This window comes from Phocoena sinus, chromosome 12 (assembly GCF_008692025.1).
Source record: "Phocoena sinus isolate mPhoSin1 chromosome 12, mPhoSin1.pri, whole genome shotgun sequence".
Taxonomy (NCBI): domain Eukaryota; kingdom Metazoa; phylum Chordata; class Mammalia; order Artiodactyla; family Phocoenidae; genus Phocoena; species Phocoena sinus.
In genome coordinates, this window is record NC_045774.1 from 73,111,451 (window position 1) to 73,131,058 (window position 19,608).

The following is a 19,608-nucleotide window of genomic DNA, read 5'->3' on the forward strand; positions in this document are numbered from 1 at the left end:
TAGTAGTGGCCAAACCCATGCCTCTCTAACCCGGGGTTTGTTCTCGTCATCTCCGTCTTTCCTGCCTCTGAGAGAAGAGGTGGGAACGTTCGGCAAAGACACTTGTGAATGCCACTTCCCTTTTCCCAGCTTTGCCCTAGAACAAGGATTTTCGGCCAGCATTAGTATCTTTGCTGCTTTTAGCTTGCAGTCAGATTGCCGAATGGAGGTTTAACGGTGGCTGCATCCTCCCCCAACTCTCGGCACTTTTTCCCTCTCTCCCCACTCCCTCCCTTCTCTGGGTATTTATCTGTGCTCCTGGTCAGAGCAGTACAGAACAGAACAACACATGTGGACTGACCAGCAGGAAGACACCTTCCCTGGTAGGCAGCTAGTTGTCACCCAGGTGGCATATGAGAATTCACATGTTGGCTGGTCACTTCACTTGTGACCATATAGCTACTGAATGTTATTGAACTTATCTGTGACTCTCAGCATTGGAAAAATATTCCCAAGCCCTCTGAGCCTGTTGAGCAGGCCACGTGCATTGCTGAGAAATGACTGAACGTGGGTGGCTTGTTTCTACTTCTGAAGGGTTGCTGATGTGTCCTAAGATAACTTCAGAATTGGTGGATATTGCTTGGTGCATCTCTGTGGTAAAACAAGACATGGATTTTCCTATGAAATACAGCTCAGGAATTTGGTAAAAGGAATAATAATAATAACTGCTCCATAATAATTTGCATCCGTATTCTCCTGGTAACTCTGTTACATTGATTGTCTCTGTGATTTTCTTCCTGATACACACATTTCGGACTTTGGGTGTGTCATACCTGTTTGAATTTATCATTACTCGATGATCAGCTTGAAGGTCCTAGATTCAAGGACCAGAGAGAACACCTTCCCATTTTATAGGAGAGGAAACTGAGACCCAGAGAGATGGAGTCAGTTGGCCAGGGAGTAGCCAGCATGTTAGAGACAGAGCCGGACTCGCCAGGCTTACGCTGGGTAACAGCTTCTGCTACCCAAATTCAGTGCTCGCCGAAGCCCCAGGAGGTGGACGGGGTGTGAGTGGTCATATCTGCCTTGGAATGTCCACAACACCCCCTTATTATGTGATTATTGTAATTATTTGTCTACTGCCCTGAACTGGAACTGATTTAAAATTCTGTGTATCAATCCATATTTCTTCTAAGTTTTGCTCTTTGGATTGAACATTGAATAACACAAAAGTTCACCCACAAACTTTTATGGGAGATGCGAGAAACTTAACAGTGGGGGAGCGAGGCTGGAAGATGATTATTTTTTATTTCACTCCCTTCTGCACTGTTCGAAGTTTTTATATGATGGATGAGTGAAGAGCAAAAGAGATGACTCGGACTTGGAGGATTTTACAGCCTATCGGGGGAGATAGAACTGTCATCCATGGGTGATATAAATCTAGAATCATTTTATTACAAGGTAGCCTCCACGCAAGTCTTAAAGAGATTAAAGGTAAAAGAGTGATCTAGGTCGGGCGTGGGGGATTTGAGAGGAGGCCCACTCCGTATTTCTTCTCCAGGAGACGGAGGAAAACCAGCTCCTTCAAGGCGCTCACCTGGAGCACACATACACACACAGGCACGAAAGCCTGGCCCGCCCTGCGTGCCATCCGTGTTCGCTCCTGGCACCTGTCATCACAGGGGCTCTCACCATCAGGATAATTGCTGACTGTCCCTCTCTATTAGTGACTGTGCTTCTGCTTTCAGTGCATTTGCTGAACAAGATTGTCAGGGGCACACACACTTTTCCCAGTTTCAAAGGTACAGAGAAACTGGGCGCGGGTTCACAAACAATGTCTGCTAAAGAGATCTTGTCCCTGCCGTTACCCCTGGAAGGATGCATTCTTATCAAGAACACACCAGGAATTGATTTCCCCACGCAGGTCTTCACTCTAAGATAAAGGATCAGTGAACAGGGGAGGGTGTCTGTTGGGATTAGAAAGAGATGCTCTGCTTTTTCACCTTCGGAACACCTACCTCATCAGTTATTACAGTGGCAAGGAACTGGGCTGCTAATGTTGCCCGTGTTGGGGATTTACTTCTTCAAGTGGAAATTCACTTTAGTGCGCGTTTTTTTTTTGTTTGTTTGTTTGTTTTTTTACAAAATGCTGTGCTGGGGCTTCCCTGGTGGCGCAGTGGCTGAGAGTCCGCCCGCCGATGCAGGGTACACGGGTTCGTGCCCCGGTCCGGGAGGATCCCACGTGCCGTGGAGCGGCTGGGCCCACGAGCCGTGGCCGCTGAGCCTGCGCGTCCGGAGCCTGTGCTCCGCAATGGGAGAGGCCGCAACAGTGAGAGGCCCGCATACCGAAAAAAACGAACAAACAAACAAACCATAGAGATAAAAGAGCTGTGTTGGCAAGAGCTGTAATATAGTAAAATGACACTTGTTAAAGATACCATCTTTACATTTCCAGTTCTCTAACTTTGCAGGGCGAGTCAGTTACTGTGAGCTGCTTTTTCTGTAAAAATGTTATTTTAGGTTTCTGAGGATTCAGACAGCACTACTGCCTGAGCTCTTATCACTGCCAAATCCCAGAAGGAAGGGTTTATCTTATTAGTTAGAGCCATTAATGTCTATGAAATTCTAACTTCTTACGTTATAGTGCAACATTTCTCCCAGGCTCACAGGGATATCGTTAGGTGGTTTTGTTATACTTTTCACTTCCACTCTGGTCCAGTCCCTTAATATCCCTGGTATGATTCTGAGCAAACAATGTAGGATTTGGTTGAGAATCACATACCATAGTTGTTGCAGCCCCAAGAAGGATGGACTTACCACGTCACTCCCCGCTTACGGTCCTTCTGTGACTTTCTATTGCAGTGAGAACAAAATCCAGACTCCTTATCCGGACCCACAAAGCCCAGCAGTATCTGTCCCTACCTCCATCTCTGGCCTAATCCCCTGCTCGCTCTGTCTCACCCACTCTGTTCCAGACACACTGGCCTTACTTCCTGCTCCCTCTCGTGGGCTGGTCCTGGCCGCCGGGTCTGTGCACTGCCTGTTCTCTGCTTCCAGGAGAATACTCTGGACCAGAGCTTTGCGTGGCTGGGTCCTCTTGTCTTTCAGGTCTCAGCTCAGGTATCCCTTCCCCTAAGAAGCCTAACCTCACCCCCACCCCCTGTCCCTTACTAAATTCCCCGCTCCCTGTCACCATTATTCTATAATCTCGTTTTATTTTCTTCATGGCTCTTTTCACTATTTACAGTGCTTTTTCTTTCTTTTTTTTTTTTTGTTTGTCTTTTCTCCTGTACAAAAATGTGTGTTGAATGAGAACAGGGAGAATGTCTATTTTTGCTCAGTGTTGCATCAACAGAACTTAGGACAGTGCTCGGCTGTAGGAAGCATTTAATAAATATTGGCTGGCTGGCTGGCTGGAGATGGGTGGACGGACGCACCAGTAAAATGCAAACTGGCGTGGCCATTTGACATTCTAGAGAATTCCAAAGGACTGAGCTAGGGAGAAGCAGAGGCACGGGCAGTACACCCTCAGGGGCAGAAGCAGCAGCTTTTTCCCTGCCGGGACAGGGTGGACTCCAAGGGTAAGGTCCAGATTTGAGATATGTCAATAAGACTGAGCATAGATGGGGGTCTGAAATGACAGCCTGGAGCTCTGTACAAATGAGAAAGCCTCGAAGAAGGGGTTGACCTTGGAAGGAGCTGGCGAGATCCAGGATAAGCAGAATGACCAGTAGACAGGTCCAGGCTCCCTCTGAGCCCTGGAGACCACAGGAGGGGAAACCGGAGTGATGCTTTGGTGCCAGAAACTGAGGCAGAGGGGACTGGGGGTGTCGACGGCTCCTTTGGAGGGGGCAGGCGGCGCTGCTGCCACTGTAACTGCTGCCAGTTTGATTCGCCTCTTGAGAGCTTCAGAGCTCTGGGGGGAGGTGGCAGAAGGCAGTTTCCATAGCCATCTTGGTGAGCAGCATCCAGCTTTTTAACCCGAAGTCCTGCAATGGCAGCTTTAAGTCTGAACAAGGTCTCTGGAAGGTAGAACCTTAGAGCACCCAGGTTGGATCCAGGACTGGGTCAGGGCCACTGGGTTTAATGGTTCTATGCCTCTTTCTTAGACTCTTGTAGCTGGAAGGATCAACTAGTCTAATGACCTTACTTTTATAAATAAGGAGCAGAGGCAGGAAGGGTAAGTTGTTATCGGAGACTGAAACTCTGATTCCTACGTTAGGCTTTTTGGGCTACAACCTGATTTTCCCCGTTCCGTGGGACACAAGTTGCTTAGCATATAAATAGGTGTCACTCATAAAAAGCCACGAGATATTTAATCATCAGATAATAATAATGCAAATTAAAATAGCTAATATTTATTCAGCGCTTTCTGTATTCCAGGCCCTGTTCTCAACGATTTGTACTTATTCGTTCATTTCATTTTTGTGAGAAACACCATGAGGACGGTATATTATCGATATTATTCCCATTCCACAGGTACAGAAACTGAGCCAGGGAGATTAGCTTGCCTACACTCACACAGCTAGTGAGCGGAGGAACAGAAGGTTCAAAGCCTGGCTCTAGACCGCACCTCCACCCCCATTCTTAACCACCAGATAATGTTGCCTATTAAAAGAAGTTTGGTTAAACAAAGTTAGATCTTTTCTTTTTAGCTGCAAGACTTTTCAGGGCCTTTCAAGTGTATACAGGGGCAGTGTGACCCTCCTAGTTGAAGAATGTTGTAAATGCTTTTAAAATTTGATATCAGGAAGACTTTTTCTCGGGGCGTTTTATGGGATTAGTGCTCTCAGCACAGATGGGGAGACAGTGTCCTGTCCGATCTTGAAAGATTTGGATGACGGTGACCGAGGCAGAGCGCTCACCTTCTCAGTCTTTGTGTCAGCCTTGTTTATCTCCCAGAGAAGTAGTGCTGCAGTCTTAGTGGATTGTCAGAAGGATAGCATCTCTCCCTTTAGTGACTAGGGGGTTCTCCTCCTGGTCTGGGCCACCTTGGTCCGAAGGTACAACAGGAACAAGCTGTGCCTGCGGCCCCTTGTGGTACATACTGACCCTGCCTGGAGGCGCAGCAGGCCCTTGGCTAAGCGTTGCTTTCCCGGTCTGCACCTACTGCCCCTTCCGTTTCACTCGCGCCTCATCCAGTCTAAACACAGCGTTGCTAGGTAGTCATGTGGCAAGGGCTCCCATTAATAGATGGGGCCGTCTGGCTCAACTCCGTCTCTCTCCTAACCGATGGCTGGACTCCCACCGAGAACTCCCAAGGGGAGTCTGCCTTGGGAGCTTACACTTAACTGAGAGATTAGGAATGTTCTAAGGCCTTGAGCTCCGAGTTCAGGAAGCCCCTTTTGTTCATTCGCATACCTTACCTCTAACTCCAAGCTCTGCCCACTGCGCCCGGCCATCCAAACTGTGTGGATGGGATTTTCCAGGCCAGAGAGCCCCAGAACTGAGGCTTCTTTTTCTTACCCAGGTAAGTTGCTACATCCTACAGTAATTTAAATGTTTCCACAGACATTATCCTTTTTAAAATCCTCACAACAACCCTCATGTTAAAAGGGGCATGGAATTCTGTGGTGGTCCAGTTGTTAAGACTCCATGCTTCCAATGCAGGGGCACAGGTTCAATCCCTGGTTGGGGAACTAAGATCCTGCATGCTGTGCGGCGTGGCCAAAAAAAAAGATCGTTTTAAAAAAATAATAATAATAATAATAAAGGGGTAGAACGTAAGTAATGTAGGCAAGATCACGTCACTACCAAAACACAAGGCTGTGTTTCAAACCTGGGTCTTCTGGTTCTGAGTCTATTACGTATTGCATCTCATGGCAGTTACATCAGAGAAAGTACCAAATGGTCCTGTCATTGCCCTGGGTCTTGCACATCTTAGTTTTACCACATGGCAGCAACAGTATCTCTTCTATTAATACCGTCCTTTAGAGAATCACAGCCTTCAGCTAAGGGGGCAGTATGAGCGGTATGGATCCTGGCAAATACGTTGAACTTCATCAGAGTATCGTTTTATGTGTATGCTGTGTGGCTGTATAGTGCAGTGAACATATGTAGCAGAGAAGAAACAAAAGAGCTTCATAGAGTTTATCTATTTCCACCTGACAGGCTTAGTCAGGGAAGCTTCCTCAGCTCTTGATGGATTTGAAGTCATAGACTGTTCCACGGGGGAAGGTGAAGCTGATGAAGCGCCTTGACTAAGGGTCGCGTATACTTTTCCAGAGCAGGGAATTCTCAGTGATGTTACTTGTGTGTAGTTTGATTTTTTTTAAATAGATCTCTACTGGAGTATAATTGCTTCACAGTACTGTTGGAACAACAGAGCGAGTCAGCCATATGCACACACATGTCCCCATATCCCCTCCCTCTTGCGTCTCCCTCCTACTCTCCCTATCCCACCCCTCTAGGTCATCGCAAAGCTGATCACCCTGTGCTATGCGGCTGCTTCCCACCAGCCAACTATTTTACATTCGGTAGTGTATACATTACATGTCGATGCTATTCTCACTCCGCCCCAGCTTCACCCTCCCACCCCACATCCTCAAGTCCATTTTCTATGTCTGTCTCTTTATTCCTGCCCTGCAACTAAGTTCATCAGTACCATTTTTTTTTTTTTTAGATTCCATATATATGTGTTAGCATACAGTATTTGTTTTTCTTTCTGACTTACTTCACTCTGTACAACAGACTCTAGGTCCTATTGTAAATAGTGCTGCAATGAACATTGTGGTGCATGTCTCTTTTTGAATTATGGTTTTCTCAGGGTATCTGCCCAGTAGTGGGATTGCTGGGTCATATGGTAGTTCTATTTTTAGTGTTTTAAGGAACCTCCAAACTGTCCTCCGTAGTGGCTGTATCAATTTACATTCCCACCAACAGTGCAGGAGGGTTCCCTTTTCTCCACACCCTCTCCAGCATTTATTGTTTGTAGATTTTTTGATGATGGCCATTCTGACTGGTGTGAGGTGATATCCAATTGTAGTTTTGATTTGCATTTCTCTAATAATTAGTGATGTTGAGCATCTTTTCATGTGCCTCTTGGCCATCTGTATGTCTTCCCTGGTGAAATGTCTAGTTAGGTCTTCCACCCATTTTTTAACTGGATTGTTTGTCTTTTTGATATTGAGCTCCGTGAGCTGTTTGTATATTTTGGAGATTAATCCTTTGTTGTTTCACTTGCAAATATTTTCTCCCATTCTGAGGGCTGTCTTTTTGTCTTGTTTATGGTTTCCTTTGCTGTGCAAAAGCTTTTAAGTCTAATTAAGTCCCATTTGTTTATTTTTGTTTTTATTTCTGTTACTCTAGGAGGTGGATCAAAAAAGGTCTTGCTGTGGTTTATGTCAGAGTGTTTTTCCTGTGTTTTCCTCTAAGAGTTTTAAGGTGTCTGATCTTACATTTAAGTCTTTAATCCATTTGGAGTTTATTTTTGTGTATGGTGTTAGGGAATGTTCTAATTTCATTCTTTTACATGTAGCTGTCCAGTTTTCCCAGCACCACTTATTGAAGAGGCTGTCTTTTCTCCATTGTATGTTCTTGCCTTCTTTGTTGTAAATTAGTTGACCATAGGTGCGTGGGTTTATCTCTGGGCTTTCTATCCTGTACCGTTGGTCTATATTTATGTTTTTGTGCAAAATACTAGCAAACAGAATCCAACAGCACATTAAAAGGATCATACACCATGATCAAGTGGGATTTATCCCAGGGATGCAAGGATTCTTCAATATACACAAATCGATCAGTGTGATACACCATATTAACAAATTGAAGGAGAAAAACCATATGATCATCTCAATAGATGCAGAAAAAGCTTTTGACAAAATTCAACACCCATTTATGATAAAAACTCTCCAGAAAATGGGCATAGGGGGAACCTACCTCAACATAATAAGGCCATATACGACAAAACCACAGCAAACATCATTCTCAATGGTGAAAAACTGAAAGCATTTCCACTAAGATCAGGAACAAAACAAGGATGTCCACTCTCGCCACTCTTGTTCAACATAGTTTTAGAAGTCCTAGCCACAGCAATCAGAGAAGAAAAAGCAATAAAAGGAATACAAATTGGAAAAGAAGAAGTAAAACTGTCATTGCCGATGACATGATACTATACATAGAAAATCCTAAAGGTGCCACCAGAAAACTACTAGAACTAATCAGTGAATTTGGTAAGGTTGCAGGATACAAAATTAATGCACAGAAATCTCTGGCATTCCTATACACTGACAACGAAAATTCAGAAAGAGAAATTAAGGAAATACTCCCATTTACCATTGCAACAAAAAGAATAAAATACCTAGGAGTAAACCTACCTAAGAAGGCAAAAGACTTGTACTCAGAAAACTATAAAACACTGATGAAAGAAATCAAAGATGATATAAACAGATGGAGAAATATACCATATTTTTGGATTGGAAGAATCAATACTGTGAAAGTGACAATACTACCCAAAGCAATCTACAGATTCAGCGCAACCCCTGTCAAACTACCAATGGCATTCTTCACAGAATTAGAACAAAAAATTTCACAATTCGTGTGCAGTTTGATTTTAACTTTAAGAAACGCACTGATATCCAGTGCCAACATTTCCATGACATGAAAACCATATACGGTGACCCTTGAACAACATGGGTTCGAACTGCACGATTCCACTTATACATGGTATTTTTCGATGGTGAATATCACTGTACTGCGTGGTCTGTGGTTGGTCGAATGTGCCAATGGAAAGGAACCGTGGATGCAGAGGGCCAGCTATGAGTTACACACAGATTAACCTCCACGTTGTTCAAGGGTCAGCTGTATTCAACTTCTCAATTGTTCAGAAATTAATAATTTTACAGATACTTCTCCCATCCAGCTACTTTTTCACTACCTGTTTTAATATCTGTATCCAAAGAGGAGAAGAAAACAACACATAAAAATTTGGTTCAGTCATTTGGCCATTAGTTGGCATCTTAGGTGAAAGGCTTTGATTGTATGGAAGTTTGAAGTTGTGGTTCCAACTTAAGGATTTTTTTATAGGTATATGCAGTCTATATAGCGCTCCAAGAAATGGGTAGGCAGGGGCCCGGGAACTTTGCAGACGAGGAGTAACAAAGGGGCTACAGAAAGGGAAAGTGAGGATTCTGTCTGTACACCAGTTTTTTCCTGCCTGCTTTCAGATGTTACACTACATAAACGGTCGTCTATCATATGCCATGCTCATGTCTAGGTAAATTATAGCCTTTAATATCTTTTAAGGTGACGTTTTATTAAATGATTATAAAAAGATAATCACCTTGATGATAAAAGATTGGGAAATACAGAAAAATGTAAAGGGAGTGAAAATCACTGGGAGTCACCAGGATTGACATTTTAGAGTAATTCTTGTTAGTGTCTCTCGTTCTATATATGCACATATACGCACACACACAGAAATATATTTTGGTATAAAGTTGGCCCCGTTGGAGATGCTGGGACTCAAGTACTGGCTGTATTCTGCCTTTTCCTGTGTTTCGTCACTGGCATGAAGACAGTCAGCCTTCCTGGAGACTGTCAGAGGAGGGCTTTATAAACCGGGGTCCTGTTATCAGGTGGGAATAGAGGGGAGGGAGGCTGCGAGCCACTCCAGATGTCCAAGGGTTGCTGCAGATGGAATTAGGAGGCGGGCAGACCCGCATCAAGATGGGCAGGCGCTGGCTAGATAGAAATTGTCCTGATCCGCACGCACCGTCCAGAGATTCGAGAGCATGCAGCGCTGGTGCCCTCAGGTCCCAAGGCACGTAGGCCTTCTTTCTTTCCTTCTGTAACGCCTTCGTCCTCAGTGGGCAGAGATAATCTGGGGTTGAGTGCTGCTCGTTATATTTAGGGAATCCAGTCTCGAAGGTGGTGATTACTGCTCTGGCTATTTTCAGTCTCTCTCCTTAAAACAGATTTCTGAGAACTGCCTCAACAATTTGGGTGTGAAAAGGATGTTGCCCTAACCTTCCTTTCTGCCCCGTGGGGCGTTCTGTGGTTTGGGGAAATAAGCAGGTATCCTTAGATTCATACAGGTCTCTAGTCTGAATTCTCTATCCTCTGTCTCTTCTCGTATTGGACTCTGCTGTTTGGCCACATTCTAGAGAATACACGGAGGGGCCTGGAAGGAGCCTGGAGGTTTCCCAGAGGGTCAGCGAGCCCAGAAGTCTTCTCGCTGCTACACTGCTTCTTTCAGGGGGCTGCTCCCCTGTCCCAGATTCCCCGCCACATGCGCTGCTCCTCAGAAATTTCTATCCTTTCCAAGGAGTTGGGCTTGTAGGCAAAGCGGGACAGTTCCCAGGCCTTCCACGGCCTTTACTCTGAGGGGCTACCACTTGGTGGGGAGCCTGGTAGGGCTGGGGCGCCCTGGCTTCGGCCTTATTGAGAGAAGTAGGAACGAGGCGTAGCCCAGAAAGTCAGTCATTCTGTCTCTTGTTTCGTTTGCTTGTTTTTAATAAGGTAACTTTTTCCCTCTGACTGTGAAGGGAAAATACATGCTCATGACAGAAAAATCTGGTATGTTTTTCATTAGCAAAGGAATACTTATTTGCACTTTAAGCCTGAAAGTATAGAATCTTCAAATCAAACAGGTTCAGTCCTTCACAGCCTGGCGGCAAGAGCAGGCCTGGGGCAGGGCCTGGGGAGCCTCTGTGGTTGGAGGGCACTCACTGTCTCTGTGCCTTAGACTCAGTAACTCTGAAGTGGGTGAGGGGAGGCCTGGAGGACAGATGGATTTGGCTGATTCTGCAATGCTGGGATTATGGATGGCTCTGGCTCTTGTATGTCAGCGTCCATAGGAAACTTGTTCAAAATTCAGATTTCTGAGTGAGAGCCCCAGAGATTCTGCTTCAGTAACTCCGGAGGAGAGCCCAGGGATCTGCGTTATAACAAACACCCCTAAAAAAATAAATTAATTTTTGGAAAACAAAAAATACCCCCAAAAAACAAAACACCCAAAGCGTTTCTGAAAAAGGTTTTTGAGAACCAAGGTAAGAAAGACTTCAGTGAAAATGGAATATATTCCCACTGAAGTGAGAAATGTAAAGGAAGAAAATCTTTCAGTTATGATGAATACTTAGTCATTAGCTCAAGTAGCTTATTTTCCTCTTTTCTTCACTTTTTCTTATTAATCTGCACATTACACAGTCCCTAACAAATGAAGTAAACTGAATTGTTGTCATGCAGTTTGTTTGTTTTTTTTGCGTTACGCGGGCCTCTCTCACTGCTGTGGCCTCTCCCGCTGCGGAGCACAGGCCCCAGACGCTCAGGCTCAGCGGCCACGGCTCACGGGCCCAGCCGCCCCGAGGCATGTGGGATCCTCCCGGACCGGGGCACGTACCCGCGCTCCCTGCATCAGCAGGCAGACTCTCAACCACTGCGCCACCAGGAAAGCCCGCGGTTTGTATTTTTTCTTTTGCTGTCTTTTTTTTTTTCTTCTACCATGATTTCTCCCTTTCACACTCAGATGCTTGGTAGAATCCGGAGGTCATTTCTCTCTGTAACTCATCTTTGTGCCATTCAGCATGAACTTAGCATCCTCTCTCCCTCAGGGCCGTGCAGCCCTTGTAACCTCTCCTTCTCACAGCAAGGCTGGTGTCCTAGGACAGTCACTCACCCTGATGTAGGACACTCAAGCTCTAGTCTCAGATCTGCCACCACCTGGATTTTGTGACCCCCAGCTAGCCAGGTAACCTCTGTGGGTCCCAGTTTCTTTGTCTGTGCAATGAGGGCATTGGGTTAAAATCTAAAGTTCCTTTGAAAGTAGATGCACACAGAGTCATTTTGTCTGTTCCCTGTTTGTTCCTAATCTATTCACCCAGACTGAATAATATAACGTTATTCCTTAAGGGGACTAAGTCCTTATTTCTTTTGAACATCTTGAAAGTGTTTAACTGAAGGAAAGCATAGATAAAGCCACATAATGTAGGGTTTTTGTTTTTGTTTTGCTCTCCAAGAGAATTGTGTCTCTGTCACAGCATCTTCCTACCAGCCACAAAGAAAGGTCAGGAATGGTGGGCTTAGGGTGCTGTCCGGCCCTCGGCTCTTCCTGCCTGCGAGACCCGGCTCACTCTTTCCTACGGAGGCAGGCGAGGGGAAAACACTGTCAGGTAGGCTGTGTGCCAGAGAAGAGCGAGAGGAGAAACCTGGAATGTTCTCTGCACAGCCTTTGATTTCTCTGCCTCTCTCTTCTTCTCTCCCCTCCCTCAGGCTTCTTCTGCTTTCGGTTTCAACTTCTGTTTCTTTTTTTTTTGTTGTTGTTGTTGTACGCGGGCCTCTCACTGTTGTGGCCTCTCCTGCTGCGGAGCACAGGCTCCGGACACGCAGGCTCAGTGGCCACGGCTCACGGGCCCAGCCACTCCGCGGCATGTGGGATCTTCCCAGACCGGGGCACGAACCCGTGTCCCCTGCATTGGCAGGCGGACTCTCAACCACTGCGCCACCAGGGAAGCCCCTCAGGACATTTTATAACTGGAAATTTGTGCCTTGTGACCCCTTTACCCACTTTGCCCCCCCCATGCCCCTCCCATTCCTTGCCTCTGGCAATTATCAATCTGTTCTCTTTAGATGATATCAAGTTTTAAAAATCTTTCTGAGGCTATTAAATATACCCGCTTTTAAGTCCTTTTCATTTGTTCTGTTCTTTTAATTTTGTCTGGAGTCGCCTAACATTCTAGTTGTGCATTTTGTGGCCTAATTCAGGGTTCCGTTTCTTCGTGTGTTTTAGAATGTTGGTTTGCAAGCTCACGTTGTTTAAGTTCTCACCTTGTGTAAGTTTCTCCCCTTAGTGCTCCCCGGGCTTGCCCCACCTCCCTGGTAGTTTTGTAGCTACTTCAACCTGCCTCGTCCAGAACCGAGTCCAGAATGGGGGGCGGGGGTTCTGTGCTGCTCTTGGGCTTCCTGCAGACTTACGCCCTGAACCAGCAGGCAGCCTGGCCTCTCGCCATTGCTGTAGCTGTGGACTCTGTGTGAGTCGTAACCTCCAGCAGGTGTCAGTAGTGACTTTTTTGGGTCTCCTTTCGTGGCTATTACTCCGCCCTGGAGCCTGACTTTGACTTCAGCCCCATGAGATCCCTGGCTTCAGCTCTGACTCCCCGCTTTGTTCTTCTGGTCCAAGGAGATGCTTAGCTCGTTGAGTGTAGCTATGGTTTGGAAGTTTCTCACTTTATATTTTGACCGCCATTGCCATATATTTGAAGAATTCAAGGCAAGGACTTTTAGTGTCGTCTCTGGCTCTCTGTGATTTAACCTTGGTTTTTATATCAACAGAAGGAGAATAACAACTACTCTTCCTATGTGAAAGCACTTTGTAAGTCATATAGGCAAGGTGTGGCCATTTTTATGATTAATGTAATCAGTATCACATTTTTCCACTACTCTACATCTTTGGAGTCACATTTTTCTTGGGGTGGGTGAGTGGCATGGTGAGGGAATGAAATATCCCCACATTTTTAGTTTTCTACTAAAAGTTGTCAGCGGTTCAGGTCACAAATTACAGAGTGGTTTCTTTAGGCAAATGGATTGTGGCGTTGTTTTTACTTTTAGACTTGTGCGAAATGCAAAGGAAATTGTGCTTAATGACAGTTAGAACTAGCACAACCATTCACTGGATTTTTCATTTTTTTCTCAACTTTGTTTCTTTTTTAACCCAGTCATGGTGTCCAAAACACAGCTTGCTATCTGATATTTAGATGCTTTAAAAAAATCCACTTAGGGCTTCCCTACTGGCTCAGTGGTTGAGAGTCCGCCTGCCGATGCAGGGGACACGGGTTCGTGCCCCGGTCCGGGAAGATCCCACGTGCCGTGGAGCGGCTGGGCCCGTGAGCCATGGCCGCTGAGCCTGTGTGTCCGGAGCCTGTGCTCTGCAACGGGAGAGGCCACAGCGGTGAGAGGCCCGCGTACCGCAAAAAAAAAAAAAAAAAAAAATCCATTTAAACTAAACCTGCTCTGGGTATTTTAAGAGTTTAAATTTCTTCTTTCAGTTGATTACTTTTATCTCATCATGCAGAAGGCTTGGAGAGTCTCACTGTGAAGATGATGCTTTTTATCAGTTTTATAAACCATTTTGTTTAGGTCCTTCCCTCCCCAACAAAAAAACCCTCAAAACTGTGCATTATCAGGTGTCAAGAACCAGCCAGAGAGGCCCCAGGCTAAGTTTGACTCTGGATACAAAAATTAAAGGTTTCCTCTTCTCCTGCTGCCCCAGTCTTGGCAACAGTCAGCTAGAGCCCTGCTTTTCTCTTTTAACTGGCCATTTCTTTGTTGTTGTTTTTTTTTTTTTTGCGGTACACGGGCCTCTCACCGCTGTGGCCTCTCCCGTTGCGGAGCACAGGCTCCGGACGCGCAGGCTCAGCGGCCATGGCTCACGGGCCCAGCCGCTCCACGGCACATGGGATCTTCCCGGACCGGGGCACAAACCCGTGTCCCCTGCATCGGCAGGCGGACTCTCAACCACTGCGCCACCAGGGAAGCCCCTAACTGGACATTTTTTAAATTGCCTATCTTGTCTCCCTCTCTTTCTCCATTCTCTGATCACCCGAGGTTAAAAATGCTCCCTGCACGTTTCTACATCGCAGAAAACAACGGCAGCCACGTAGTAATCAGTCTCCCAAAGTGAAAACATTAAACAACTTCCCAACTGTGAAAATTCTACACAGAACCACACCTTTAGCATTATTCTGGAGACAGAGAGTGCCAGAACTGCAAAGTGACTGTGAGTAAATAGAAAAAAAAAAATCAACAGGTTCCAGCACTCAATTCCGTATACTTCTGCCCCATCTCCACTCTGCCACAAGGCTTTTGGTGAGCAAAAGCAGACTTAAAAAAAACTGCAGAGAAGGCAGGAGAAACTAGCAAAGGTACCTAAGAGCTATTTGGAATGGCCACTAGAAAGATTAAATCCAGCCTAAAGTTTAAAATGCTAGAAAAATGTCCAAGCAGATCAGAGCACGGAGATTAGGGAGGGGATTTTTAAAGTGCATGTGATTTAAAGGGCCAGATGCAATACAGGACCAGGTACACCATTTAAAGACATACAGGATTTAAAGGGGCAAGCATGATTTTTAAAAGGTAGGCATCACTTAATAGAGCAGTCTTCCAGAAGTATAACTTCTGGAAGAGAAAAAAAGGAAAAATAAAATAAGTACTTTTTAGAAATTAGAGGATGAAGGAGAAAAGGGAAATTTAGGGTTCTCTAAGATAAAAGAGAATCACACAGAGGATTGATACCTCTTTCCTACCACCGAAACACTCTGACAGAAAACCGCACTAAAGCTTTGGGACTTTGCTAGGCTTACAGAAAAGGGCACCTGTTAAAATGGGAATTTATAAAGCTTTCAGTATCATAAAAATGAACAAAATAAAGTAAATTCAGTAGAGAAGCTTTACAGAAAATCAGAAAATGGGGACTTCCCTGGTGGTGCAGTGGTTAAGAATCCACCTGCCAGTGCAGGGGACACAGGTTCGAGCCCTGGTCCGGGAAGATCCCACATGCTGTGGAGCAACTAAGCACGTGCACCACAACTACTGAGCCTGCACTCTAGAGCCCATGAGCCACAACTACTGAGCCTGTGCTCTGTGCCACAGCTACTGAAGCCCGCGCACCTAAAGCCTGTGCTCTGCAACAAGAGAAGCCACTGCAATGAGAAGCCTGCGCACAGCAACGAAGAGTAGTCCCTGCTCGCCGCAACTAGAGAAAGCCCACGCACAGCAACAAAGACCCAACACAGCCAAAAATAAATTTATTTATTTATTTTAAAAAAAAGAAAAAGAAAATGAAAAAATCACAAACATCAATTCAGGAAAATTCTCCCCATAATGCAAAAGAAAATTGTAAGTTCACACTCTAAATAGAATTAAGAATTCTCAAACAAGCATTTGAGGATATGAAAAGTCACTCTAAGTCAGAAAGGCAAAATGGACAAAACCCAGGATAAATAAAGGATTTAATTGAACTCAGAAAAGAAATGGAAGAAAAAGACAAAATTATTTCAGAAATGAAGAATTAATTAAAAAGTGCCCAAATGAAAATACTCTAATGAAAATTTAATAAGGAGTTTGAAGAAAGATAGGAAAATAACCAAGAAAATGAAAAATGACATAAAGAAGGAAGTTAAAAAGTATCTGAAGGGAGGCAGATTTTTACCTCTACCCTCTTAGGGTTTTTTGGCTGTCCCTGAGGTTTAAAGTAGCATAAAACAGATTATCAGGAGAAAAGCATACAAATTTATATGAATTTTACATGGCACAAGAGCCGTCATAAGGAATGAAGACCGAAAGAAATGGCAAACCTACATGTTTTGATGGTAGGTTGAGCAGAGAGAAACAATTGTGGAAAAGTAACTGAACTATGTAGAAAAGCTAAAGGAAGATAATTATTTTAACAAGGTCTGACGGTATAGAATTCTTTCAGTCCCAATGATAAGAACATTCCTTGATGATAAAAATGTTACTTTTCTTCTGGTTCAGTGAAGACATCTTTCACGTGGGAATTTCATCTCCTGCTTTTAAGAAAAAGAAGGAAAGTCAGAGTGTTTTTTCTTGCATTTGCTGTTTTTCAAGTGCCTTTACCTCAAAATAATCTTTATGCCAAAGTGGTATATTTTGGGGTGGTATATTCTGCCATCCTTCAGGTCCAAGAGAAAGTGTTGGGAATGAAAGAGGCAGACAGAGTCATTAAAAAATTTTATGGGGGCTTCTCTGGTAGTGCAGTGGTTGAGAATCTGCCTGCCAATGCAGGGGACACGGGTTCGAGCCCTGGTCTGGGAAGATCCCACATGCCGTGGAGCAACTAGGCCCGTGAGCCACAACTACTGAGCCTGCGCATCTGGAGCCTGTGCTCCGCAACAAGAGAGGCCACGATAGTGAGAGGCCCGCGTACTGCAATGAAGAGTGGCCCCTGCTTGCCACAACTAGAGAAAGCCCTCACACAGAAACAAAGACCCAACACAGCCAAAAATAAATAAATAAATAAAATTTAAAAAAATTTATGGTAAAGAGCTAATATATAAAACTATAATTAAAATTTTTTTTCCAGAAATAGAAAAACCTGAATCCACACACCTGTGGAAACTTCCCACAAGTAGAAAAAGACCTGAATCTACACATTGAGAGGGTTCACTGGGCACCTGGGCAAGTTAACCTAGAGCGATCAACTTTGGTACACATCATACTAAAACAGATTTTAGAAAGATTTTCTAAAACCTTGACCCAAAGGTCAAATAACTTATAAAGGCAAAAGAATTAGACTAGCATCAGACTTAAAAATCTACACATCAAAAAAAAAAAACCCACCACCACCACCAAAAACTACAGGGACTTCCACAGCGGTCCAGTGGTTAAGACTCGGTACTCCCAATGCAGGGGGCGTGGGTTTGATCTCTGGTCAGGGAACTAGGATCCTACATGTTGCCGCCAAAAGAAAAGAAAAGAAAAGAAAACAACAACGAAACCACTACAAATCAAAGGAACAGTGGAGCAGCATTTAAAAAACCAAAGAAACACCTCAGTAAAGTGTGAATAAAGCATTTTATATCCAACCAAGCTGTCCTTCAGATGTTAAGGCAATGCTGAAACAGTTCTGACCATACAAAGTTAATCCTGCACTTAGCCCCTCTTGAAGAATGTACTAGAGAAAGGTTAGCAAACCATGGACTGCCACTTGTTTTTGTAAATAAAGTTCTGTTGGAACACAGCCACGGACATTTGTTTACATATTATCTGTGGCTGCTTTTGTGCTATATTGGCAGGGTTGCAGTACACTGGGGATCATATGGCCCACAAAGCCTCAAGTCTCTACTATTTGGTCTTTTATAGAAAAAGTATGTTGACCCCTATTCTAGAGGATTCCCTGGTAATGGCTGAGAAAAATTCAGCATAGGACTGGCCCTGATCATGACCTTTAAAAATATAAAGATGCACGTATTAGACTAGAACAGTGACAGGAATGATGGTAGAAGACTAATGCACAAATGTTACATACTGTGCAAAGTAGAAATAATGTAACTAAAAGGCGGGAGGAGAGGGAGAGGGAAAAATAAAAACAGAAAAAACTCGTATAGGCAGTAAGTGGGTGATAAAGAATACTCCTACCAAAAGCAAAACCTGATAATCCAGATGGTGACTAGTTAAATAAAGGATGTTTAAAAAGAATAATTGGGCTTCCCTGGTGGCGCAGTGGTTAAGAGCCCACCTGCAAATGTAGGGGACACGGGTTCGTGCCCCGGTCCGGGAGGATCCCACATGCCATGGAGCAGCTAGGCCCATGAGCCATGGAGCGGCTAGGCCCGTGAGCCATGGCCGCTGAGCCTGTGCGTCCGGAGCCTGTGCTCCACAACGGGAGAGGCCACAACAGTGAGAGGCCCACTTACCGCAAAAAAAAAAAAAAAAAAAAAAAAAAAAAGAATAATTACAGGGCTTCCCTGGTGATGCAGTGGTTAAGAATCCGCCTGCCAATGCAGGGGACACGGGTTTGAGCCCTGGTCCAGGAAGATCCCACATTCTGCAGAGCAAGTAAGCCCGTGTGCCACAAATACTGAGCCTGTGCTCTAGAGCCCGCAAGCTGCAACTACTGAGCCTGCAAGCCACAACTTCTGAAGCCCGTGTGCCTGGAGCCCGTGCTCCACAACAAAAGAAGCCACCGCAATGAGTAGCCTGCACACCCTAACAAAGAGTAGCCCCCACTCGCCGCAACTAGAGAAAGCCTGTGCACAGCAACAAAGACCAATGCAGCCAAAAATAAATTAATTAAATAAATAAAATTTTAAAAAAGAATAATTACAAAGGTAGACACTAGAACAAAAATAAGAAACTTTCCTAAATGTCAGTATACACTTCTTGTGGGGAAAGAAACACAGGGAAATTTTTTTAAATTTATGGTTATAAAATATTATGATAGATTTATGACTAAACACATCAGGTATAACAATAAATGTGAATAGGCTTAATTTACCTATTAGAAGAAAAAGATTTACAATTTAGTTCACAATATAAAACCCAAATATATGTTCTATATCAGAGACCTAGCTAAAATAGATATTCTAAAAATGAAGGATGGACAAAAGTGTACTGTATAAATGGAAAGAAAAAGAAGTGGTAGTGATGCTGATATCAGACAACATAGAATGTAAGCCCCAGAGCATTAAATATGAAAAAGGACACTCTTGAATGCTAAAAGTCACAGTTTTCTAACAAAAACAAAAAAGAGGAAGGCCCTTATACCTGGATATTCATAAATTCTCTTATTAAACAACTCCTGAAAGGGACATATATATTGAAATTGCAGAATTTTTTTAATGATGGCATCACGGTCTTTGTGACAGGCCTCTTTCACTTAACATAATGTTTTGAAGCTTCATTCATGTTGTAGCATGTATCAGTGCTTCCTTCCTTTTGATTGCTGAGTAATACTCCATTGTGTGGATATATCACATTTTAATTCACCCACTCGTCAGTTTATGGATATTTTGGTTGCTTCTATTTTTGGGCTATTATGAATAACGCTGTTATGAACAACGGAGTTGCTATTTGGAAAAAGGTAAATTTGATGCATATTCTCACACCACACATAAGAATAAACTGCGAATGGATTAGGGATCTAAATGCAACAAATGAAAACTGATGAAGTTGAATAAG

General features: G+C 44.2%; 1 protein-coding gene and 1 pseudogene across 2 annotated transcripts in view; both read left to right on the forward strand.

Moving 5' to 3' along the window:
- The window catches only part of UBE3D (ubiquitin protein ligase E3D), a 344,514-nt gene that overhangs the window by 101,035 nt on the left and 223,871 nt on the right, over positions 1-19,608 (forward strand). The window lies entirely within an intron of this gene.
- The window catches only part of LOC116763706, a 44,596-nt pseudogene continuing 28,755 nt past the window's right edge, over positions 3,768-19,608 (forward strand).